Source organism: Acomys russatus, chromosome 19 (assembly GCF_903995435.1).
Source record: "Acomys russatus chromosome 19, mAcoRus1.1, whole genome shotgun sequence".
NCBI classification, from domain to species: domain Eukaryota; kingdom Metazoa; phylum Chordata; class Mammalia; order Rodentia; family Muridae; genus Acomys; species Acomys russatus.
The window spans coordinates 35,048,059-35,073,468 of NC_067155.1; the positions used below are offsets into that span (position 1 = coordinate 35,048,059).

Genomic DNA, 25,410 nt, shown 5'->3' on the forward strand with positions numbered 1-25,410 from the left:
CATTTCTGGAACTCATTTAGCAATGAGACAGCCACACATGACAAAGCGCTCTCTTTGCAAATGCTTATAGCTATTCCTGCCCACATGTACACATACACATACATGCATGTGCACACGCATGCACTCATAGACATATGTGTGCACATGCACGTGCCCATCACCCATATACATGCATGCACATAGATGGTCATACAAACACACATGCACTCAAAGATAGACACATGCACACACATGTATGACTCCCTATATGGGAGCCAGGTGTACAAAGGAGCTTTCTCTTCCAGGGCTTTTCACCATTGAGCTTTCTCTAGAGTGAGCCTAGTCTTACCAGTTCAACTGCAGCAGAGCAAAAGGCTCTAAGAAAATTCTTTAAGTTTTAAGAAATTTTCTTTCCCCTCCCTGTAAGAAACCTTGGGTGGAACATCAACTTGAAAGGAAGTGACCAGCCCAGGGAGGGCGTGTTGAAAGATGTTTGCCTGTGACTCTCTGCTTTGTCCTGTGAGGCCTCCAGGCATCTGCCCAGAGATCCCTGGTCACCATGGAGGACACTGGAAGGGTCTCCCTGGCTTCAGACCCCATGCCAGACACTCACCGAGGCTACCCTCCCTGTGTTTGGTTTTCTTATGGGGACCGCATCTACGTGGCCCTTCGGATGATCCGTGAAGAAATGCTATGTTCCTGTAATTGCAGGGGAGAGAAGCCAGAACCACGTCTTCAGTGTGCATGATTAAACGGCTTTCTAGATCGGTGCAGCCTAGTGACTCCGAGGAAGCAGAGAAAGCCGAAACCACAGGGTTCTTTCTTCTTTTTAATTCAATTTCACCCATTTTAAACTGCCAAACAAATAGCTACAAAGTGGTTTTCAGAGGGGGCCTTGCCAAGTCTGCTTTCATTTAAGAAGAAAGAAAGAAAAAGAAGAAACACGGTTCGTTTGTAAATAGTGACGCGAGTGGTCCATAAGTCCTTCAAACAGGCTTGCGCATGCACACAGGCGGAGCAGCCTCCACCTGGTATTTACAGTCTAGACTGTCCATGTGCTCCTTTCCCATGGATGGTGCAAGGGTAAATTTCATCCCAGGCCGGGTCAGGTCATCTTAATTCAAAATGACTACAATCCAAACCGGTTGTGTTTGCTGAATCCAAGCATGAATTCTATGGAGAAGGGGTCAGAGTGAGGGTAGTCTGGAAGGAAAAGAAAGAGGTTCTTGGCAGGGGAGGGGTAGGGGTGGGGATGTCCTCCTTAAGCTGGCATTGACCTTCAACCTATCCTGAGGTCACCCTTCAATGGCATCCCATCAGTGGAGGGGCTTCTAACGTGGCTTTTCATGCCTTAACCGCGGCATGCCTCAGCAGAAAAGCCCTACGCTCCCTCGGCCTACCATGGAGCTGTGCTTTAGAGGAGAAAAAAAATTAGCATTTGTTTCAGGATTCTGTACATGAGACACACACAGGGAGAGGGCTCCTGTCACATGTTCGTGCCTCAGGGAGTCATTGTGAGATCCTGTGTGCCTCAGTAGAGGTTTTCCCTCATTTTGTCGTCTGGTGGGAAGCCAGCTATGTCCAGTCATTCTAAGACTCCCTGCGGTTGATTTATTTATTATTTATCCTGAGACAGTCTCCTACAGTCCAAGGCTGGCTGAGGATGGCTTGTGAGCTTGCTAGGATTTCGGCCACGCATCGCCACACTCAGTTTTATTCAGGGCTGGGATGGAACCCGAGGCTTCGAGAATGCTAGGTAAGAACTCAAGCCCCTGGGCAGATGTGAGGCAAGCACTCCGGACCTCCTTTCCCTGATGGTTCTTTGGGACAGTGTCTGTGTTACCTAAATCCACGAAGGCTGCCTAAGAAGATCTTCCTTTGTGGCTGGGATGTCCATCCCAGCAGTGGGCAGAGAACTCTCAACAGCTCTGCCAGCTTGCTGCGTCCTTCTATAGAGGCCATGTTAGGGCTGTCACCGTGACCCCTGGGATGCGCTTTGATGGGAGAACTACCAAATAAGAGAGGAAGGATGACAGGAGCAGTGAGCCCTTCCTGATTACGTTCCAGTGCTCTGGGGCTGAAAGCCTCTTTTGTTTTTTCTGTCTGTGTGTTCTTAAAAACAGAAACAAACCAAGGGACTGGGGCGGGGGAGGGGGGTAGGAATGAAGGAAGAAAGAAAGAAAGAAGCTGCAACAGGGGCATTGTCATAAATTGTCACCACATGGCCTCACATCATCGCAGTTGTATTCTGATCTTGGCAGCTCTCCAAAAAAGGTGTCGGAGTTCATACGGGGGCCACATTGCCTCAGCTGCAGCACTGCCCCACCAAGCTGTGTTGTCCAACTGCTAATCAGAGGGCCACCCCCCCCCCCACCCCGCTGATCCTTGGCCGGCTACTGAAGCTCACCCCTGAGTTTTGCAGTCACTGATGGCTGTGAGGGGACAGTCTGCAGACTGCAACAGTTGTTGTGAGTTTGTCTGCACTGTGGCAAATGTTTTAGATCATTTCTCCCTGAGATTGGGGTTCACTAGTCTGTTCTGAGGAGTCTGGGGCAGTCGGTTCCCATGGGCTCTCCTGGTGACATCCTTTCCATTAGAGAACGTGGAGGCGGTGACCTTGGCCTCATGATTAAGTCAGCATTATTTTTCTTGATTACCAGCAGCAGAAAAGAAGGGAAATTATAAAGCCATTGAGAAGATTAATACAGCCTTGATCTCTCTCTCTCTCTCTCTCTCTCTCTCTCTCTCTCTCTCTCTCTCTCTCTCTCTCAAGTGATTAAAATTCTACAGGAAAAAAAAATGGCCACATAGCATACGCTGGCTGCCACAGACAGATACGGTATCAGCTCGGCGCATCAGCTCACGGTGACAGCCGCGCAGAGGTTAATTATGCATGCTGTATATAGTTTTAATCACTTTAATCAGAGTGCCTTTCTACTACAGTGCAGGCTATAACTTCTCTTCAAGCAGAGGAAGCACTTCAGGCATGTCAGTGTTTGTATAGGGGAAGAAAAGGGGGAAAATGGTACATTAACCACAGTAGGGAAGGTAAAGCGGAAAGCTATTGACTGAACAACACGATTAAACCCCCTGTCCATCCCAGACACTAAAGGAATGGCTAAGTGAGGCTGAGGGTGGGGGCAGCAGAGCTGCTGGCCGCCTGCCACCAGTGCAGAACCGGAACGTTCTCTAAAAGGGTTAGGAGCAACCTGGAGCCCGGGTAAAGGGTGCGAGGCCCAGGGGTCAGACGCTGTGGCCTCTGCCTCCGGAGTCCTGAGGTTGGAGTTGGGGAGATGGCTCAGTCAGTAAAAATGACTGTTTCATAAGCATGAGGACCTGAGTTCAAATCTCTAACACCTATGTAAAACGCTGGACACGGCTGTACATGCCTGTGACTCGGCCTCTGGTGGGAGATAGAAAACTCTGACCACGAGGTCCCCAGACAGACAGCCTAGCTGACATGCTGAGTTTCAAGTTCAGTGATAGGCCTTGTCTAAAGGAATCGGGAGACAGATGGAGGGAGACACATGCTGTCCTCCTCTCAGCTCTGCATGCATGGCCATAGGCATGTGCACCCACACACTCATGTACACACACCAGAGATGCATCACACACACACACACACACACACACACACACACACACACACACACACGTCAAGTGGAAGAGCAACTGAGGAAGCCACCTTATGTTGACTTCTGGCCTCCACATGCATACGTGTATGTGCATACACACACACATGTAGTCCTGAGACAGTGGCATGTCGTCACCTGGCTGGCTAAGTGCCTGTTCTAGTTCACTTTCTGCTGCTGTGATAAACACCAAGACAAAACCACAACAACAACTTGGGAGGAAAGGATTTATTTCATCTTACGGGTTACAGTTACAGCCCATCCTTGAAGGAAGCCAGGGCAGGAACTCCAGCACAGCAGGAAGCGGACGCAGAAGCCACGGAGGAGTGCTGCTTGCTGCCTTGCTTGCTTTCTCCCATGGCGCACATTCAGCCACCTTTCTTAGCCGGCCCACGCGTAGGGAATGGTACCACCCACAGTGAGCTGGACCTCCTACATCAATTTGCAATCCCCCACAGACATGTTCACGGGCCAATCGGATGGAGGCAAGAGCTCAGTTGAGGTCCCTTCTTCCTAGGTGTGTTGAAAACCAAGATCAGCCACCACCCTGCAGCACCAAACAACGCCATGAAGGGACTTCCAGTTCCTTACAGGCTCCTTCTCCCACACACATGCCCAGTTTCAGCTTTTCTTCCAGTTGTAGCCAACAACCGCTGGGTTTGTGTTAAACACTGACTTGTGTCTGGTGTTCAAACTGATTTATACAAACTCTTGCTTTACTCTTCAGTAATGAGTTCTCCATCACACGTTTTCACAAGTTGCCCTGGTTTGCCACCACAGTTCCTGGTTTAGCTTCAAAGGATAAGACGGTCGAAGGATTGTCACACTGTCGTAAGAGGCTACGTCCAGACACTTCTCAGCTTAGAATGGGGTTACAAGAGCCCTGTAAATCCAGTGCACATCGCATACAGGACTGTGGCTATGAAGCACCAGTTGTTTATTCCTCGGTCGTGTGTCTGATTGGGAGCCATGACAAACTACTTCTGCACTGCATCATGGGAGGATGGGATCACACACTGCCGTCCTGGCTCCTATCGTCACCTGCTTGACAGGACCGAGCATCACCTAAGAGGTAAGCCTCAGAGAATGCCTGAGGGGGATATTTTTAGATTGTGTTAACTGAGGAGGGAAGAGCTATCCTAAGTGTGGGCAGCGTCATCCCCTAGGCTGGGGTCCTGGACTGCGTACAAAGGAGAAAGCGAGCTGAGCACCAACATTCCATCTCTCTCTGCTTCCTGATTGTGGATACAATGTGGCCAGCTGCCTCATGCTTCTGCTGTCATGACTCCCCCACCATGATGGACTGTGCACCCTTGAAGCGTGAGCCAAATAAATCCTTTTTTTCCTTAAGTTGCTTAGGATGGGTGTTTTGTCACACTAATGAGAACAGTAATGAACGTGGGGAAAGATCCAGATTCCATATTCAAAGTGTAATGCTGAATGCCATATGCTTTTGTGTCACACTAAGACTGGAAAATCAGGAATATATATACTTATACATGTATATATGTGTATGCATATACATTATATATAAATATATATAATTATATACATATAGTTGCAGTCATCCACAGTGGGAAATCTAAATGAGCACTTTTGATTTTGATCCATGTAGTGACAACACAGGCCTTTACTGAGGAAGGATAATTCCCTCCACTGAGATTTTTAGACTTTTCTGTATGCGTGCCGTACTTTCACATAACAAAATTTAAATGTCACAGGGTAGCCCTGGTGTTAGGAGAAAAATACCAGCATTTCCTATAGGAATAAAAAAGGTGACTACTTCAATACAGGAAGATGAGAGGGAGGAAAGGATGCAGAGGGAAGTCCTCCAGGCCCCGGAACGACTCACTCTGCCTGTCTGCAGAGAGGGGACAGTACCACACAGGCTCTGGGGTCCCACCGCAGGCCTGACACATAGGTCCTTCACACCCATGAGGAAAGGACATAGTGCATAGCTAAATGTTTTTGTGTATTGTTAGAAAACAGACAAGCATTTTCAACATGAAGAATGTTGATACAAACTATCTGCCTTGAGGGGAGAAATACTTCTATGTATCAAAGGATTTAGGAATGTTTAAGTGTGGGGCTGGAGTTAAGAATACTTGTTCTTCTTACAGAGGACCTGGGTTCAGTTCCCAGCATTTTACAACCATCCAGAACTCCTGTCCCAAGAGGGCTCAGTGGCCTCTTCTGGACACTGCATGCACACAGTCCACTTACATACAGGCCAAACACTCATACCCACAAAATTGAAAACAACAACAACAACAACAACAAACATGTCATTAGACTGTGCAGCTATGGTAGAATATATGACATAAGCAAAGGAGGAAAGGTTTACTTTCGTTCATGGTCTCTGAGGTTTTAGTGTATAGTGGGTGGGTTCTGGTTCTGGCTGTAGGGTGGCACAAAGCATGCTATACAGTCGTGGCTATGGTGGAGTATAGCTGCTGACTTTACAGCAGCTAGGAGGTAGAGATGAGCAACAGGGATAAGACACACCCTTTTTAGAATCCACCCCCCAGAGACCCACTTCCTTCTTCCACAGTCCCGACACCTCCTAGTAGCTCAGTCAACTGCTGAGTGTATCCCTGCGTTAAAGCATTTGATTATGCCCGTGGCCTCCTAATCTAATTGCTGCTGGAAACATCCTCATAGTCACACCCAGAGATGTGCTTTATGAATCTCCTAGCCAGCTCACCATGTGCTCATGTAGAGGTCAGTGAGATGGCTCAGTGGATAAAAGCTCCCATCACCGCATGAACCTGACAAGACCTAAATTAAAAACAAACAAACAAACCGAGAGGTGGGTGTACACATCTGTAATCCCAGCACCCTGTGGCGGAGTGGGAGGGAGAGACAGCAGGAGGACCACCTGGGAGCTCCTAGGCCCGCTAGCCTAACACCAACACCAAGAGAGACTCCGTCTCAACAAGACGAAAGGCAGAACAATTCTCAAGAGTTGGCCCACGATGACTTCATGCTTGTCTGCATCCTCGCCCCACCCACAAAGACACACATACGAAGAAGCAGCCCTCTCATACTCTGCCCTTCTATTCCTGAAAATTCACTTACAACGTTATACTCTTAAGTGGCCACTGTGCCGGGGTCTGAGTTGATATGGGCAAAGCACACGAAGAAATCTAAGTGGTGCCAATGGCGGGACCCCTCTGCAAGAGCCACGTGGCGGCACGTGATGAGGCGTCGCTGACATGGAAACTCACCTGTGCTACCGCACCTTGTGCCTAGGGAGCCTCCACGGGCTGCACATCCTTGTGCACATCTGTACATTCTCCAAAGTTACAATGTGACTGGGTGACAGATGGTGTTCTCAGACTTCCCCTGTAGTCTCTCATTTTTATACTTTAAAAAGAAAAACTTGAGAGCCTGCAGTGTACAAAGAATCTCTGTGCTGATCTTCAGCCTGCTCCTTGTGTGGGGAAAGCAAGGTTTGGAGTGGCTGGTGACCTACACAGACAGTGTCAGTAGAAGGTGTGATGTTGGGACACTATGGGTCAGGGTGGCATAAGGCCAGGGGATCTCCATCAGGCCAGGCTGCTTTCTGAGTAGTTAGAATTATATTCTGATGGGTTCAGATGTTTGCTTCTAAACAGAACTTGAATCCATAGCTCCCAAATTCTAAAGCTGAACTTCTGGTAGGGGATGGGATTTCATGGAGCACCAAGTGGCCTTGAACTCATTGAATAACTGAGGATGACCTCTGAACTCCTGACCACCTCCGCCTCTTTAGGGTTTATAAGTGTGTGTCACCATGATAGGCTTCTGTGATGCTGGGCATCATAACCAAGGCTCTGTGAATGTTAGGCAAGCATTCTAATGACTGAGCCACATCTCTGCCCCAAAGCGGTATCCTTGGCCACCAAACCACTACATCAGTATAGGGTGCCAAACGTGGCAGTGTGATCTGTCCCTAAAGTTCGGTCTTTGTGAGCCATGGAGAGTGGCTTTTGTCTACGTTACTACTACATGGGTCACAAAGGCAAGTTCAGTCATGAGTTCTTGGAGTTTGAGTTCCGACCTGATGGAAAACTGTGATATGCCAACAACGGCGATTACAAAAATGATGTCATGGGGGCTGGAGAGATGGTTCAGTGGTTAAGAACACTGGTTGCTCTTCCAGAGGACCTGGGTTCAATTCCCAGCACCCACATGGCAGCTCACAGCACTCTGCCGCTCCAGTTCTCCAGGGCATCTGATACCTTCACACAGATGTACATGCAGGGGAAACACCAATGTACATAAAATAAAAATAAACTTTAAAAAAATGATGTCATGATCAGGAAAGAGGCTTATTACATAAAAGTGTGCTGGAAGAGTTAAAGAGAAGTATTGATGGCAGGGAAACCACCAAAGAAGATGACGCTCTGCGGCTCCCTCCTGACTGAGTAGGCCGGCAGGAGCTTGGAATCGTCATTAGAGATGACGCATCTCTCTTACAACATCAAAAATTGCTTCCCTATTGATGTATTTATTGATGTCAGCCAGTCCAAGGACCCAGAAGGCTTGCCAGTGTTTTATTATCTTGTCCAGGACCTGAAGTGTTTAGTCTTCAGTCTTATCGGATTACACTTAAAGATTAAACCAATCTAGATTAGATGTTGTGGGCACAGGGGGGTGGGAGTTTTTAGTTACCATAATTAGGATTCTTTTCCTCTATATTGGGGCAATTCTTATAAACAATAAATGACGGTCTTTAATAAATGTGTAAAAAAAAAAAAAAAAAAAGCAGTATCCTTTAACTGTACCTTTTTACCAGTGACAATTCAAGTTGTCCCTGGATCTAAAAAATCTTCAAGGTTCATGGGTAAAGGAGGTAGGAGAGGCAAGAGGGAGCAAGGTCATTTACTGCAGCAAAAGCCTTTCCCTTAATATAGGAACAACTGATTTACAAGACCATCCTCATTGATAAAGAAATTGGGAACACTTGCCTAGAGATGCCAAAGGACTCCAGGTGAGTTATCACATCCTTTCAGCTTTATAAACAGTATAAGGAATTAATTACCCCACCTCTCCCTCCAGAATCTGTCTTTGGCCATTTAAGATCTGCTAGTGCAAGTCAATACCTCTTTTGGTATCTTTTGTGTATGGAGGAGTATATGAGCATATAGTGTGCTGAAACCTGTGTGTCTGTGTGTGTGTGTCTGTTTCGTGTATGTCTGCGTGCATATGCAGAGGCCAGAGGAGGACATCAGCATCCCACTCTACCACTCTCACCTTATTCTCCTGAGACAGGGTCACTCACTGAACCTGGAGCTCGGCTGTTGGTCAGCAACCCCTGGCGATCCTTCTGTTTCTCCTCCACACAGTGCCAGGTTCACAGGTGCGCAGCATGCCAGTGTTTTACATGGGTTGTAGGGATTTGAACTCAGGCCCTTATAATTGTGTAGCAAGTGCTCTTGATCCATCGAGCCATTTCTCAGGCCCATGTTCAGTATTGTTAAAGTCTAAGCATCTAAAGGACATTAGGAGCTCTCAACGGCCTCTGTTTCCACATTTTAGAATTATAAAAATAACAACCAGAGTAAAAGGACTTCCTGGAGCTGTTTCCTTTAAAAGCATCTATTCATTTGGAGCATATTAGTGCTGGTATGGGGGTTTTAATATTGGATTCTTCTTGGTTTTGTCCCTATTGTGGAGCGACAGTGTCTTTCACAGCCAGAGTTCTGGATCCTCAAAGGCAAATCTAAGGGCTGTGGCAATGGCTCAGAGGGCAGAGGCGCCTGCTGCAAGCCTCAGAGCCTGAGTTAGTTCCCAGGGACCCGCGTAAGCTGTCCTTTGGCCAGGTGCTCCCCAACCTCCCCTCTGAATAAATGAATGAATGAATGAATGAATGAGTAATTTTAAAAATAAACAGGAATCGAACACCAAATATTGAAATTTTGGGGTTATTTGCGGGGGAGGGCTGGAGGACGGCGTCGTGAGTAAAATGCTTGTTTCCCAAGCCCTCAGATCTGCAGAACTCACATAGAATACGGGCACAGATGTGCATGTCTATAACCCCAGTACTAGGCAACGTGTGGCAAACAGGCAGATACTGGGGGTTCTCACTAGCCAGTCAGTCTAGGGGAATCAGCGAACTGGAGCGTCAGTGAGAGACAGAGCTTGTTTCAAAATCAATCAAGCAAACAAGGACCGAGGAAGACACCTGATTTTGACCTCTGGCCTCCACACATCCGTGCATCACACATACGGTCGGACACGCTGCCCTGCAATTAGCCAAGAGACCACCAAGGCGGGCAATCAGATTGTGTAGACCCTCATGCCTTACACCCTGCTATAGAGAACAGCCTGGGGAGGAGCTCAATGCCCAGCAGCTGGCTCAGGAAGGGGCCAGCCAGGCCTGCCAGAGTAGGAGCACTCTTCTGTATGAAGAACTTAGCAGGTTTGAGACCCCTCCTCCCAGCGTGATGGAGTCTCCTGGGCCACTCTGCCTTCAACTCCTGGGCCCAAGTAGGACAGCACTAGTGACTCTGACTTAGGGACTTCTGCCTTCCTCCATCTCTGTCACACCCCTCTTCTAGCTGGTTTCCCCTTCCCCATAATAGGAGAGTTATGGCTGGGGGAGTTATGAAAAGTTAAGATGGGGCTCCTTACACGCGGCGTCGGGGGCTTGGGCAATGGAGACTGCGTGATAAGGTCATGGGGAGAGTGTGTAGAGGTTGCTGGCCCGGGAGGTGGGAGCCAGGGGACTTCTATCCGGGGAGGTCCCAGCCTGGCTCAGTCTTGGTTGCCTGGCATCTGCCTGACCCCAAACATGAGTGTATGCTGTCAGGTTAGGACTTAGGATTTGGTTTGGGTTTTAACAAGACCTGAGTGTGTATAAGCCAGGGCTAGGCTTGGGCAGGCGAGCAGGGTGCCCGCTGGGTCATCCTGGTAATGATGTACTAAGGACCCCTTTAGTTCTTTTTGTTGTTGTTGTTTTTGTTTGTTTGTTTGTTTTGTTGTTGTTTTGTTTTTGTTTTTCGAGACAGGGTTTCTCTGTGTAGCTTTGGCTGTCCTGGACTAACTTTGTAGACCAGGCTGGCCTCGAACTCACAGCAACCTGCCTGCCTCTGCCTCCCAAGTGCTGGGATTAAAGGCGTGCGCCACCACCACCCGGCAGGAAACAGTTCTTAATGTGCAAACTGTGTAGGAAGGGAACGTAACGTTGTTAATGCTGCCACATCCATGCTTAAGACTAGACGAGTAAGTTGGTTATCGCTAGTACACCGTGGTTTTGCGGGTTCCTGTGTAGTTAGGAGGAATGGCGGGCATGTCTGCCTTGAATGACTGGAGTGTTGGTTTGTTGGAAACCAAGATCTGGTTCTAAATACACGTAGTAAGTAGGTAACTCACTAAAATGACAAACCGGAAGGGAAAGAGGAAGGGCACTCGCTGTATGTTCTCCAGGCCTTTTAGGAAACATGGAGCTGTTCCTTTGGCCATGTACATGTGACGCTACAAAAAGAGTGGTATTGTAGACATCAAAGGAATGGGCCCTTACCACGGCAACACCAGAAGAGTCCACAACGTCACCCAGCATGCCATGGGCATCACCGTGAACAAGCAGGTTAAGGGCAAGATTCTCGCCAAGAGAATCAATGTGCGCATCGAGCACATCAGGCACTCTGAGAGCAGGGACATCTTCCTGAAGCGCATGAAGGAGAACGGCCAGAAGAAGAAGGAAGCCACAGAGAAGGGCACCTGGGTTCAGCTGACGCGCCAGCCTGCGCCACCCAGAGAAGCACACTCTGTGAGGACTGATGGGGAGGAGCCTGAGCTGCTGGAGGCCGCTCTATACGAGTTCATGGCCCAATGTACAAAAGGAAAGAAAGGACCTGGATTGTAAAGTGTTCTTCTTAAAAAGGGAAAAAGAAAAAAGAAAGGAGAAGTTGAGATGGAAGCAGAGGAGGAGGCGCCCAGCTTCTTGAGGCAAGAGCAGCCAGCTGCAAAAGGGACAGGTAGAGAGAGCCACCTCCAGTGTGTGCCCTCCACCCCTCACGACCAGGCAGCAGCTCCCGAGGAGGGCACTGCCTAAGACTAAAGGGACTGAGGAGAGAGACGCTACAGAGAAACAGCAATAACTGAATGCTGTGAACTTTCAAGAGCACTGCTCCCACCATTATGAGAAAAGTTAGGGGTAGACAGCGGGCCAAGGCTGTTCCTTAGATCTCTAGGTGAGTGGAGGGTTGCAAACCCGAAATCTAGAAAAATCTAGATGGAGAAAGCAGTTCTGCGTGTCTGGTTGGGATAGACATCTGCCACTCAACAGAGGCCATTAGGGGGTTCAGCTAGAAGCTTCAGTGAGCTGCCCGAGACTGGCTATGGGCCACTGTGAGCATGTGAAACCCTGGAAAGCAGCCTTGAGGGGCCTGGTTAGCATCTCAGGGCCCAGCTTCCTGCAGAAAGCTCTTCTGGTGGTCCAGCGCAGGTTGGTGGGAATCCTAAGAAGATCCCCCCCCCCCCCCCATATGCCAGCTCCAGGGAAGGCAATCCTTGTAGAATCTCTGCCTAGGGTTTCCCCCGCCCATACTATCTCCCTGGAAAAATGAAAAATTGACTGTGCAGAAGGGATAAGTTAGAAACAAAAATGAAACAAGGGCGGTGAGATGTATTGTCAGTAAGGCTTTGCAAGCTCCCTAGAAGCCACATACAAAGCAGGGTGTGGCAGTGTGCCCCTGCATCACCAGTACTGGGAGATGGGAGGCCGGGATGGGGGGGGGGTCCCTGGAAGTTCATACGCCAGGCAGCTGGGTCTACTGGGCAACGTAGAATGCAAGGCCAACCAGAGATCCTGTCTTAGGCTAGTGCAATAACAAGGCGCACTAAAAAGAGATCAAACTGTCTTCACTCACAATTGGAATTATCCACTATGTAGATGTCTCTAAGAACTATATGAAAATCTTCTAGAATGAATAAATGGGTTTAGCATGAGGGCATAGTCCAAGGTAGGAACATGAGATTGACTGTGTTCTTATCGGCCAGCAATGGACTAGCACTTATGATGGCAGAGAGAAAGAGATAGAGAAATTGAGAGAGATGAGAAGTGGTAGATAGACAGACAGACAGTCATACAGACAAGATATAAAAAGAGAGAGGGAAAGGAAAGAGAGGTAATAGTTAGGTTTAAAAATATCAAACAAAATAGTATATAATCTCTGCTAAAAATTCTAAAATGTTGGTGCTGGGAAGATGGCTCAGTCAGAAAAGTCCATGTTGTACAAACATGAAGTCCTAAGCATGGATCCCCAGAACCCACATAAAAACTGGGTGCCATATAGTGCCCTGTACCACATAAAAACTGGGTGCCATGTAGTGCCCTGTAACCCCAGGGCTGGCTTCTCAGAGCTCACTGGCCAGCATGACGAGCTAAAATAGCGAGCTCCAGGTTCGGTCAGAGACCCTGCCTCAAAAACAAGATGGAGAGTGACTTAAGGAGAAGCCTAGTGTTGACTTCTGACCTCCACACCCCTCCCCCACAATTCTAAACTACAGAGAAGTTGAGCTTGAGCTTGTGGCTGAGAATCATGTGCTCACCAATGTGATCCATGGACTTAGAATGCTGTCAATCAAATAAGCTGTGCAGGATACCTGACCGTGACCCACACGAGATACAAAGAGATAATGAGTGACTATGACATATTGTGAGCGAAAAGGGATGCATGGCAACCAAATTCCTTGTAGTACCTTGGTGTGGAGCTATAAGAGAACAAAACAAAACAAACAAACAAACAAACAAATCTGTGAGCTGCCATGTTAGCCTGTCAATCTCCTCAATTTATTGTGATTAGACGCAAGGCTAATATTGCTGGATGAAGCATTTTCAAGGACTCTCTGACTCTGTGACCCTTCTATGTATCTAGAACTGAAAGTGTATTTGTAATAAATGTCGAGGGTGATGGCTCAGTCAGTCTGTGAGCTGTGAAACCATAAAGACTCAAGTTTGGTCACTTAACACCCAGATGACAAGGCCAGGAACAGCAAGCCCACAGGCTTGTCACCACAATGACAACAGGTGGCTCCCGGACTCCCAGGTCAGCCAGCCAGTTCACCTGAACTGGTAAGCTCCAGGTTCAGTGAGAAATCCTGCCTCAGCAAATAAAATAGGACGCAACAAAAGAACACCTGCTGTTGACCTCTGAACTCTGTATGCATGCCCTGACCTCTCCGCAGATACAAGAAAGGAAGAAGGAAGGATGGATGGTCGTGACCTTCTGTTAGGATAAGGAACAACTATGGACAGGAAGCAGGAAGCAGGGAGCAGGGACAAGAGCCCATCCTTAAGCTATGACACCTTCCTCTCTGCCCCGCACACGGTGGCACAGCTACGGTTACCGAGTACTTCTTTTTGTCCCCGATAGCTGTCATTGTTCCCTGGCCACTGGCACACAAGGTCAGCTACCTCAGCTTAGAGGAGGCAAAGAGCTATAAAAATAATGAGAAGTGGCAATTACTTGATATATTAGAATACATTTATAGAACCAGAGAGTTAAGTTTAATACATCAAAACCCCATGGAAACCGTGGCCTCTGGATTATACTATCATTATGGCGTCTTAAAAGCAAACTATTATATGACTCTACATAAACTTTCCTGAGTGCTCACCAAGGCTCTGTGCTAAAGGATAATGCGTCTTTAAAGGCCTTGTATTGTTTTCATAATCCACTTTTTATTTTCTTTTGGTTTTTCCAGATAGGGTTTCTCTGTGCAGCCTTGGCTGACCTGGATTCACTTTGTAGACCAGGCTAGCCTCGAACTCACAGAGACCCACCGGCCTCTGCCTCCCAAGTGCTGGGATTACAAGCCTGTGCCACCACACCTAGCTTGCTTTGTTTATTTATTTTTTTTAAGATAGGGTTTCATGTTGCCCAGGCTGGCCTCAAATCATGTAGCTAAGGATATCTTCTTTTGCTTCTACCTCCCAAGTGCTGGGATTACACACACGCGTCGCCACATGTGCTCTATCCTATGCTAAGGATGGTCTCCAGGGCTTCATGCACACCACCCAGGCACCACACCAGCTGAGCCACATCTCCCAGCCCCAGTTCTACTTTTAATGATGCCACGACAGGTCCATTTACCAGAGCCCTTCTCCGTGAATTAGATGGATGATCCAAAAATAAATCCATGATTTTTTTTTTTAAAGCTTGTAATACTCAGGGAACAATAAATATCAGATGACATTTCTTTCAAATAAAACAATTTAGGCGGCATTTCCATTTGCTACCCCGTGGGAGCGAAAAGGAACCGATATATTATTTGTTAAAGGTTGCAGGCAGTGTGTTAAGTTGGTTTTACATTTAAACGTACACTTTAGCCCCCACCTTTTGCTGGGCAGTGAAGCATTCCCACAGGCAAGTGACTGACTGACTGCCTGAGACAGCCGAGGTCCTTCTCAGGTGCTCACAAAGCCTTAACTTTCTAAGACTTAGAAAACAGCATGGCGGCTGGAGATGGGGCTTACCCAGCAGAGCACCTGCCTGGAGTGCACCAAGCCTTGGGGTCCTCCCTGAGCACTCTGTAGACTGGCAGTGGTAATTCACACTTCTAATCTAGCTTTCGGGAGATAGAGCCGGGCGTATTAGGAGTTCAAGGTCATTTTGGGGAGCTACATAATAAGTTCAAGGGTAGCCTGGGATAGGAGAGATTCTGTCTCAACCCAAAAATACCCATATGGGCTATTTTTCTGACATTCGAGGGAAACTACAGCTTCCTGTGGCAGCTGAGGGGCCTGGAGTGTGGTGGGCACACCAGGAAGGGGGATGCTAAAGGGAGGGGGCCTGTGATCAGAGCTGGCAGAGGCTGTAGCATCCCCCCAAAAGAAGGTGTTGCTAAGAGTAGCATATAAAAGGACACCCATGGTCCTTTTTGGGTTTGCTCCCTTGATTTCAGTCTTATGGATGCCAAAAGGAATGGTGTGGTGGCTTCTACTATGAAAAGGAGGCACAAGAAGGAAAGAGACAAGAAGAGAAAAGAAAAACAGACAAACAATTTCAGTTTACACTGCTTTGGAGCCAAGTAGGATCTTTCTATAGAATTCTCAAAATTAGCGCATCTTCCTGAAGGGGAAGTGTCAATCAAGGCCCCATCTTCCTCCCATACTCCTGCTGTCTAATGGTGTAAAGGAGTGATTTGCATGTTCTCACACAGAGTAATGATGCCATACACACCATTCATTCTGCTCACACTATTAGGCTGCAAAAATAAGCAACGAAGATGTTTCTTGTGCAGAAGGCTATGAAGGTGCCCTCCTAGGAAACACTACCACCACCACCGTGTGTGTGTGTGTGTGTGTGTGTGTGTGTGTGTGTGTGTGTGTGTGTGTGATATGCCAACCTCAGGTGTCCCTCCTCTGTTGCTCCCACCCTGTTTCCGCCTGCATCCTCTTGTCTCTGTCTCCACAGTGCTGAGATTACAAACAGAAATCGCTACATCTGTGTTTCCCCCCCATGGGATCCGAACTCAGGTCCTCACGATTCGTGTGGCAAAAACTTTACTCGCTGAGCCATCTCCCCGGTATCCGGGAAGCACTATAAGGGGCAGCCCACAAAGCCACCTGCGCGAGAATCACAGGTAAGTGGTGTGCCTGCAGTTTAAAAATATGACAAACAAGTGCCAGTTTATAGCAGGGCTCACGTCTGAAGTCAGGAAGGAAGCCTAGAGTGTCTGTCCATGTCACCCCAGCTACTTGTGGAACTGAAGGAGGAGGGTTTTGAGTTCAAGGTCTACTTGGACTACATAGAAAGCAATAGGCTAGCCTGGGCAACTTAGTGAGATCCTGTCTCAGAATATTTTAAAGAGGATGGGGCACTGGGGATTGGGATCGGCAGTAGAGCACTTCTCTGGCATGCACAGCCCTGGGTTCAGTCATGAAGACTGAAAATAAATAAATAATAAAACTGTAAAAACAACTAGTGAATTCTTGTGGGAGAAAAATCACAGATGAAAGAACTGAGCTTGACCACAGCAGCAGAGATTATGTCACTGGCTTTGGAGATACTCATCTGTTTTATTTCATCTAATAGTAATGCAAATTATGTTTTCAACAAAAATAGCAAAATTAACCAGATGTCACCCAGTCCGTAAAGCCCATCTTGATAAGGTGGCTTTCTTCTCCCATTTCTGTTTTAATAAACTCTCATTCTCAGCAGAGCATTTTAATCTCATTATATCAAGGGTCTGTAGGGGTGGTATTTAATAATCACAGGGCTTCCTGTAGAGAAACACCCCCTCCCTCTGCTCAGGTTCCGAAGGCACAGAGACAGACGCACACACGTGTGCATCTCAGAATCAATGGCTGCTGACAGGTTTGTCTGTTATCTACTAGTAAACAAGGAATGGAAGTCTCCACCCCTCCCCCCACCCTGTGTCGTTAGGCTTTTGATTATATTTCCTGGCGACTTATGGGCTGACCTCTGACTTGGTGGAGCAGAGAATTTTCCTGAACTTTACTCTCCTCTCAGATGCAATCCTTCAACGCAGAGGCTAAGTGTGCCAGGATTAGCATTCGGCTAGCCATCCACACTGGAATTCCTTCTGAGTTATGATGTGGGATTTTATGAGAGACTTTATGCAATGCATGCACTCTGGTCATCTCCAGAAGGTTATAAAGGATAAGTAGTGGTTTGACAGAAATGATATTATTCCCCTCCTGGACGGAGGGAGGGATGGAGGGAGGAGGGAGGAATGGAGGGGAGACAGAGAGGGAGAGGAGAAGAAGGGAAGGGGAGGAGTAGAAGGAAATAAAAGAAGATATTGTTGTATAGAGAAACAGAAGCACAGCTAAGGAACAATAGCTAAGAAATAAGACAGTCCTAAAGAAGATTCAAGGTAAAAAAACAAAAACAAAAAACAAAACAAAAAAAAACCCTACCAAAAAAGATAAATAAATAATAAAACAAAACAAAAACCCATATACTTTCTCAAAATTGGACAATATATTAAATATGGAAAATTTAATTTTTAAAGTATCTTTTAATCAAAGCAGCAACATTCTCAGTGGTTGACTGTAGTGTCTGCCTAGAATCCTCCAGTGAGGGGCTGGGGTGTGGCTCAGTGGTAGAGCCCCTGCCTAGAATCCCCCAGTGAGGGGCTGGGGTGTGGCTCAGTGGTACAGCACCTGCCTAGAATCCCCCAGTGAGGGGCTGGGGCGTGGCTCAGTGGTAGAGCACCTGCCTAGAATCCCCCAGTGAGGGGCTGGGGTGTGGCTCAGTGGTAGAGTATAAGGCCCAGCTCTCCGTCCCATCCTGGTCAGTTATTAAAATCATATTTTAAGCTCCTACCTACTCTCATCAGAGTGAAAACTCAGGGAGCTCTCAAGCTATAATCGTTGTCGATATATATAGTCGCCTTCTCCCTCCCAAACCCCAACTGAAATGACAGCGAGAGATATTTAAAAATTATTGGCCTGTAAGCACAGAGTGTGGCACAGGTGACATTCATCTTCCAAGAGATTACGGAGAATTTAATTGCTGGGAGTTGACAAACTTACACCACTACACCCCCCGTTTTTTAAAGATACCTTCGGGGTCCAGAGATGCTTGCTGTGCAAACATGAAGCCCTGAGTTCAAATCCCCACACCTCATCTGAAACTTGGGATACGGCTGTGGACTTGCTGGCAACACCAGTGCCGTGAGGGGCAGAGACAGGAGGGTCACTGGGGCTTCCTGGCTAGCATAGTAGCTTCTGGGTTCAGGGAGAGACCTGTCTCCCTGTCTCAAGGGAGTAAGGCAGTGAGTGACAGAGCCAGACACCTGATGTCCTCCTCTGGTCTCTATCCACATATGTTCGTGAATATTGGCACAGATACACATATGCAACACACACACACACACACACATACACACACACACACCCCTCACACACAGGAGACAGCTAAAAAGTTGAAGCAATTTATAGAGTAGAACCCAGCTACCCACAGAGGCTTGGAGGACTCAAAGCTGCCACTGTAAGCTCACTGCCTATCCACATATAGAGCTACCAGAGGCCCCGGCCCAAATTTACATAAACCAATGTCTTTCCATGCATTAAAATATTAGAGGTGAGCTGGTTCCAGGCAGAGCTGCATTAAAAAGGAAACCACTTTACACATATTATCCTGCTAATTATGAAAGCCTTGAAGAATTAAGTGTTGGCTGAGAGGCGGAGAAGCCAGTTCCTGTGAGCACCACAAATAGAACAGGAGAGTGCAGCTATAGAAAAAACGTGAGAGAACTCCCGCCCCCTCCCCCCCCCCCCCCCACCCCCCCACCCCCCCCCCAAGTCCAACAGTTCCCTGCCATATGACCCAGCAATTCCACCCATAGATATAGACCCGAAGAAATGAAACACTGGGACGTGAAAGGGCATCTGCACACAGTGGTCACCAGTGTTCAGAGTACAGGGTTCCCAATAGGCAAATAACCCAGGTAAGATCAAAACCTGTGTGCCCACGCACGACGCGACATCTGAACACCGTGTTCTTTACTTTCCTCATTCCCGCAACCAAAGATTCCACAAGAAGAAATGAAGGGAAGAGAGCTTCCATGAGCCACAGTTCTAGGGAATACCGTCTGTGACGTCGGGGAAAGGACAAATGATCAGCAGGTGTCTACTCCTAGTGATTCTGTCAGCATTGTGGAGCGACAGGCGGAGGAAATGGCACTGGCTCCAAAGTGCCTTCCAACTTGTGTCTCTCGAGCTGGCTACAGACGGAATTCCCCAGGATGCTTTGGTAAAGCCCTAGGCCTGGCTTCCTTGCCAGGTGCTTGCTGGCATTGATCTGGGCGGTTTCTGGAGCCTTCCAACGCTCCCCCATGTGGTTCTAATATGCAGCCACTGCTGGAAGCCCATCTAGATAAAGGGACCAATTTTCCAATCCCTGTGTAAGTAGACAGAGCCCTAGACATGGCTCTGATTCAATGAGATGTGTGTGTGTGTGTGTGTGTGTGTGTGTGTGTGTGTGTGTGTGTGTGTGTATGTGTGTGTTGTGGGGAACTCCCGCTGATATTGGCAGTGCCTGTTTTCCAACCCACTTCCCAAAGCCTGGGTACACAGCAGATCCAGGAGTCCCTGCTGGATAAGCAGGAGACAGAGCCTGCAGTCACCCCAGGATTCCAGAGCACCCCAACTGCTGGGACTGTTTTGCTTGGAATGCTCACCTTCACATTGGGCCATAGCCACACAAGCGCCTCCAATCCGGTAATCAGGACAGATAATTGCATCCTTTTAATTGTCTTATTTCATCTTAGGTTCACATTGATGGGAGATGGTGAAATTAGTCCACAAGCCATGTGAAGTTTGCTACTTTGCTGATTAAAGCCTTAATTGATTCGGAATGTTTTACAAATCAATCTACCCAAATTACTCCAGGCTCAGGCAAGGCAGACCTAGAAAGAACTGTTTGTCCCAAATAAGGGTTTGAATGAGCGAGCACGGGCTAGCAGTCACCCCTCCTGTGAAGACATTCGGGTTCTCCCCAGTATGGAAACGAGCCTTGCTCTCTCCCATTTGTGTTCAAATTACTCATTCCATTTCTTTTTGGTGGCACCCAAACAGCAGGGGACCAGCTAAAGCTCTTCAGTCTGAAGCACACAGCACTTCCCCAAAGCCCAGACTCCCGTACCTTGATTACAGCCCTCCTGTGGGCACCATAACAATCAAGTAGTTGAAGAAGAAGATCTAGTTTTTACAAAGACATCAAATGAAACCGCATGCAAAGTTTGTTTAGAGGCATTTTGCGCAGGCACCGTGAGTCCGAGACTTAGCAGCTAGCGGGAATTTAAATTGGATCCGTATTCATGCCTCATCTTCGTGCACAGCCACATCTGTCTTCTCTGACCTTCGTGACTAGGATGGCTTTTTAGATATGCAACAGGGCATTTAATCAGCCTTCCTGCCAGAGCTGCGAGGCCATGTGTTTGGTTGACACTGGTACATATCCTTAAGCATATCTGACCAAGTCTGGAAGCAACACAGATCTCTGGGTCTACGTATAAATATTTAGGGTGCTGTGCGATAACATGACAACTCAGCAAAAATGACAGCAGTAGGTTTCTTGCTAGGGCCTATGTTCTCCCCAGTCATGGGTGTTTGGCTAGCTTTACCAAACCAGGCATGAAATCCCTCCTGTAGAGTAGCCTCATATCCAATCAGAAAGTGGTTGGCTACCCTCGACTGCATCAGTGGGCCCATCTTGCCAGCAGGTCAGTGTTATTGCAGGTAAGATCCAGCATTTGGTGAGACCACTGATGCCTTTCCTTCCGCAGTAGCCTGCAAGCACCTCTCGCAGTATGTAAGCAAAGCAGCAGGGAGTTTCCTGGTGAATTTGAGGTTGGTTTCTCTATGTCCTGGCCCGACAGTGAACGGTGCCTTCAGCAATAGGGTCTTACCATCTACTTATGGCGGGCAACCAAGAGCAATGACAATGTCCTGTGTTGGTTTTGGGTGCCTCTGGGACCACCGTGACCAATACCTCGCAGGGAGGTATCCCATACACGGGCCTGAGACTTTCATTCAATAACCCATGTCTTCCGGGAGCAGTGTTGTGTGCTTAGGCAGGCTACCTCTGTTTAAGATATCTGTAAGACCTGGAGCTCTGAAACTGCTAGAGCATAAAGCAGGGGGGACATTCCAACTTAGCAGGCATGGGCATGTACTTCCTGAACTCATTCCTGCCATGCAGGAAGACCAGAAACAGACAAACGGGATCTCACAAAATGACAAGCCCAAGAAACTGTCAACCAAGTGAAAAGGCAGCATGCAGAAGGAGAGAAAAATCTTTGCCAGTTTTATATCCGACAAAGGATTAGTGTTTAGAATACATAAAGATCTTACAAAACTAAATGCCAAGGAAAGAAACTCAGTTAAAAAAAAATGGACCATGGGACTGGACAAAAAGTTCTCAAAACAAGAGATACAAATAGTAAACACTTTTAAAAGTGTTCTGCATCCTTAGCTGTCAGGGAGACGCAGAATAAAACTATTCTAAGGACTCTTGTTTTTTTTTTTTTAGAACACCTTATATTTTAATCCAAAATATGGATCGTGACTTTGGCTATTTTTATTATTTCTGTAGAGCTTAGGCAGGCATAAATCAACCACAAGCCACGCCCCCAGCCTCTCACTGGTGGATTCTAGGCAATCGCTCACAGCCAAGCCACACCCACAGCCCTCACTGGTGGAGCACCTACCATGCAGGAGTCTAGGCTTTGATCCCGGGCACCACAGTAACCTGGCTTTAGGCATGCTGAGCCAGCGTTCTACCAACTGACTATATCTTTATCCCTCCTTCACGTTCCTTTTTATTTATTTGTCTGTTTATTTATTATTTATTTTGTGGTGCTAGGGATAGGGGCTGGGGCTTTCTGTGTGCTAAACAAATGCTCTACCACTGCACCATATCCCACTGCCCTGGCTTTCTTAGTTTGTATACAAAGATATATTTTGGCTGTCTGGCTACAGTAATGCACAAATCTACCTCATTACACCAGCCCGGGCCCACCATGCACGCCTCCAACAAACAAACAAACAAACAAACAAACAAACCAATCCCTCAATCAAATAATCAAATAAGAAATACTTTACATATTGCATTAAGGTGTGTGTGTGTGTGTGTGTGTGTGTGTGTGTGTGTGTGAGAGAGAGAGAGAAAGAGAGAGAATCTCCGCTTGCTGCTGCTGTTCATGGGTCTTTACGCTCATTGGCGCTGTCAACAGTAAACACTCTGTGGGTTGTGCATTGAAGTTCAGAGTTTCCCATTCATTACACTGCGCTGCTCTGCAGTTCCCTGGCTGCTGGGCCCCATCATGTATTCATTAATTCTCAAGTGTAGTTGGCAAGTTCCTCAGATCTCTGATGCCTGGGAAGTCTCTGCTGTCCTCACTGCATGTTGGTTCTTGACGGGGACACAGAACTCGACATCCTAAGTTTATCCTTAGAGAACTTCCACCGAAGACCCTCTACCCACAGTGGGTCCTTTCAGATACCTTGTTTAGCTTTTTTTTTCCATCTTATTGGAGTCCTATAACCTGTCTAATCTCCCTTTATCTCTTGTTGCTGCTGTTCTTTTGAGGGGGTGTGTTTTGCTTGGTTTGGTTTTTACGTTCTCGTGTTTGAGACAGAGTCTCCAGGCCAGACCGGGCCTCACACTCAATATGTGGCAGAGGTGCCCCTGCGTTGCCCGTGCCCGTGCCCCTCCCTCCCAAGCTCGGACGGCAGGCGTGCATCACCGTGTGTGGTTTGTGTCATGCTGGGGTCGGAGCCCAGGACTTTGTAGGGCTAGGCAGGCACCCTACCAACTGAGCCACATAATTTATCTTCCTTCACTCATGGAAAACCATCTAGAATTCCTTTGTATAGTCTTATTTGTAAGAGCCTTCCAGTAGTTGAATGCCTGCAGTGCCTTCTCTACCTCCAGGGCCCATTGATGTATTAAATATGCGGTACTTCTCCTGATGTACTTGCGATACATTTCAGGAGGATTTCCAAGCTTGCTCTCCAGTTATATCCATGTTTTTCTCCAGTCTGTTGCATTTTTATTTCAACAGGCAACATGTAGCTTCTAAGTTACCCATTTTTAGCAGCGGCAATATGTTCCTTCATGTCTCCTAAAAGCACCCATGCATCTTTTCTATGGCTCTCCACTCCCCCACCCTGCCCCACTTTCTCTAGTCAATATTTCCTTGCCAAACAACTTTCTGTGAGTTCCCTCCCCCCCCCCCTCTCTCTCTTTCTGTCCTGGCAGTTGTCTGGTGGTGACTGCGATTGTGCTTCGTCAACCCCCAGATCCTCCTGCCTCAGTTTCCCCAGTGCTGGGAGCAGCACCATAGCCGAAGTTCAGCCACCTGTCTACTTCAGATTCTATGGGAGAATGTCTGCTGTGCCTGCCACTGCACTGAGGAGGTCTGTGTCATTCATGCTAATTATCTTTTTTTAAATGTATTTTTATTTTCATTATGTGTCTGAATGTGTCTGTATGTATGTATGTGTGAGTGCAGTTCCCATGAAGGCCAGAAGAGGGTGCCGTTTCCATTGGATCCAGCTGGAGTTACTGACAGTTGTGACCTACCCAGTGTGAGTTCTGGGAACCAAGCTCCTGTCCTCTGTAAGAGCATTATGTGCCCTAAATCACCAAGACATCTCTCCAGACCCCATAAAAGGTTTTGGGATGGCTTTCCAAGATGAGTGAGCCTCTCCCCTAATTGACCTAAGTAATAAACAGTCTCTGATGCTGAGATGCCCATGAACACAGCTATGGTCGTGACTGCCTGGGATGGGCATGCATGGATAATACTGTAGATAGAGGTGTAAGCACCCCACTAACCCCTGCATGTGCATCACGTCCCTCCCGCTCCCAGGAGCTCCCACGACTAGGGATACTCACACTTGCTAAGCTCTCCTTTTTTGTTCAGGATTTGCCACGACTCCGCTCGTCACTCTCTTTTCTCTACTATATGCCCGTGCCTCTACCTCCCTATCTTTTCATTATATCCTTTTTATCATTTCTATTATGTGAGGGGGTGGGGAAATTTTCAAGTCCTTTACTTTGAAATTTGATGTAAAATCCTTTAAAATATTCCTTCTGGCTCCATATTGTGCAAGGAGGAGAACCCGAGTCCAAATCCCCCAAATCCATGTAAAGCTGGGCATGGCATTACACGTCTGCCTTCTTGGCCCTCCTGTGAGAGATGGGAGACGGAGACAAGAGAACGCTCTGATGCTCATGGGCCAGCTACTCAGCCTGGGAGCCCGAACAAGAGAGGGAGCAAATAACAAAGGAGAGGGGCTATTGCTAACAACACACACACACACACACACACACACACACACACACACACACACACACTTTGGGGAAATGGTCTCTCAGAACCCCGTGGGGCAGGCTGCTGTGACAAAAGTACATGACATAAGGATTAGAGAAATGTGGGCTTTTGTTTCCCATAATAGGATGTACTCAAAATAAATCTGAGGTGGGTAGACCCCTTGCTTAGCCAGCTCCGAGTCCTAGGTCTGTGCAAAGTCAGGTGTGATGGCACAGGCCCGTGTTTCAGAGCTATGGAGGTGGACACAGGAGGATCATCCTGCCTTGTACAGTGAGTTTGACGCTGGCTGGGGCCACAGGAGGCTTTGTCTCCAAAGTAGGGGATGGGCATTGGAGAGACGGCTTAGGAGCTAAGGGTGCTTGCTAATCTTGCAGTTTGCAGAGGACTGGAATTCAGTTCCCATAACCGACATTGGGCAGCTCACAACTGCAACTCAAGTAGATCTGATGCCTCCCCCAGCCTCCCAGAGGACCAGTATGCATGTGCAACACACACACACACACACACACACACACACACACACACACACACACACACACACACCCCAAATGCATAAATACTTTTAAGAAAGAAAAAAAAAAAAGAATTTTCCATCACAAATATTGTTTCTCTCATATTTAACCAAACCCTTGAAGCTGACATGGGTCCACTGGTGACAGCTGATGACAGCCCTGGATATCTAGCAATGAGTTTCCTTCAAGGACTTGCTACCACATACCACTCTGGGCCATCAGTCTCATTTTCTCTTTAATTAACACATAATAATTGCTACAAGGGTATGGGGTTTTTGCAATTCCAGTATACAAAGTTACTGATCACATCAGGGCAATTAACATTTCCATGTCTTTATCATCTCTGTGTGTCTTCAGCCTCGAGGCAGGAGAAGCACTAATGGTGAAGGCCTACAACCTCAGAGGTTTGACCCTCTGACCTTCACAGGGATGCTGTGGTACACACTGTCCATGCACACTTAACATACACACAATAATATCAC

At 47.5% G+C, this 25,410-nt stretch overlaps 1 protein-coding gene and 1 pseudogene across 1 annotated transcript in view; one reads left to right on the forward strand and one right to left on the reverse strand.

Annotated features, from left to right (window-relative positions):
- Sdk1 (sidekick cell adhesion molecule 1) overlaps positions 1-25,410 on the reverse strand; it is a 952,579-nt gene that overhangs the window by 350,841 nt on the left and 576,328 nt on the right. The window lies entirely within an intron of this gene.
- On the forward strand, positions 7,908-8,225 carry LOC127202517 (protein mago nashi homolog; annotated as a pseudogene).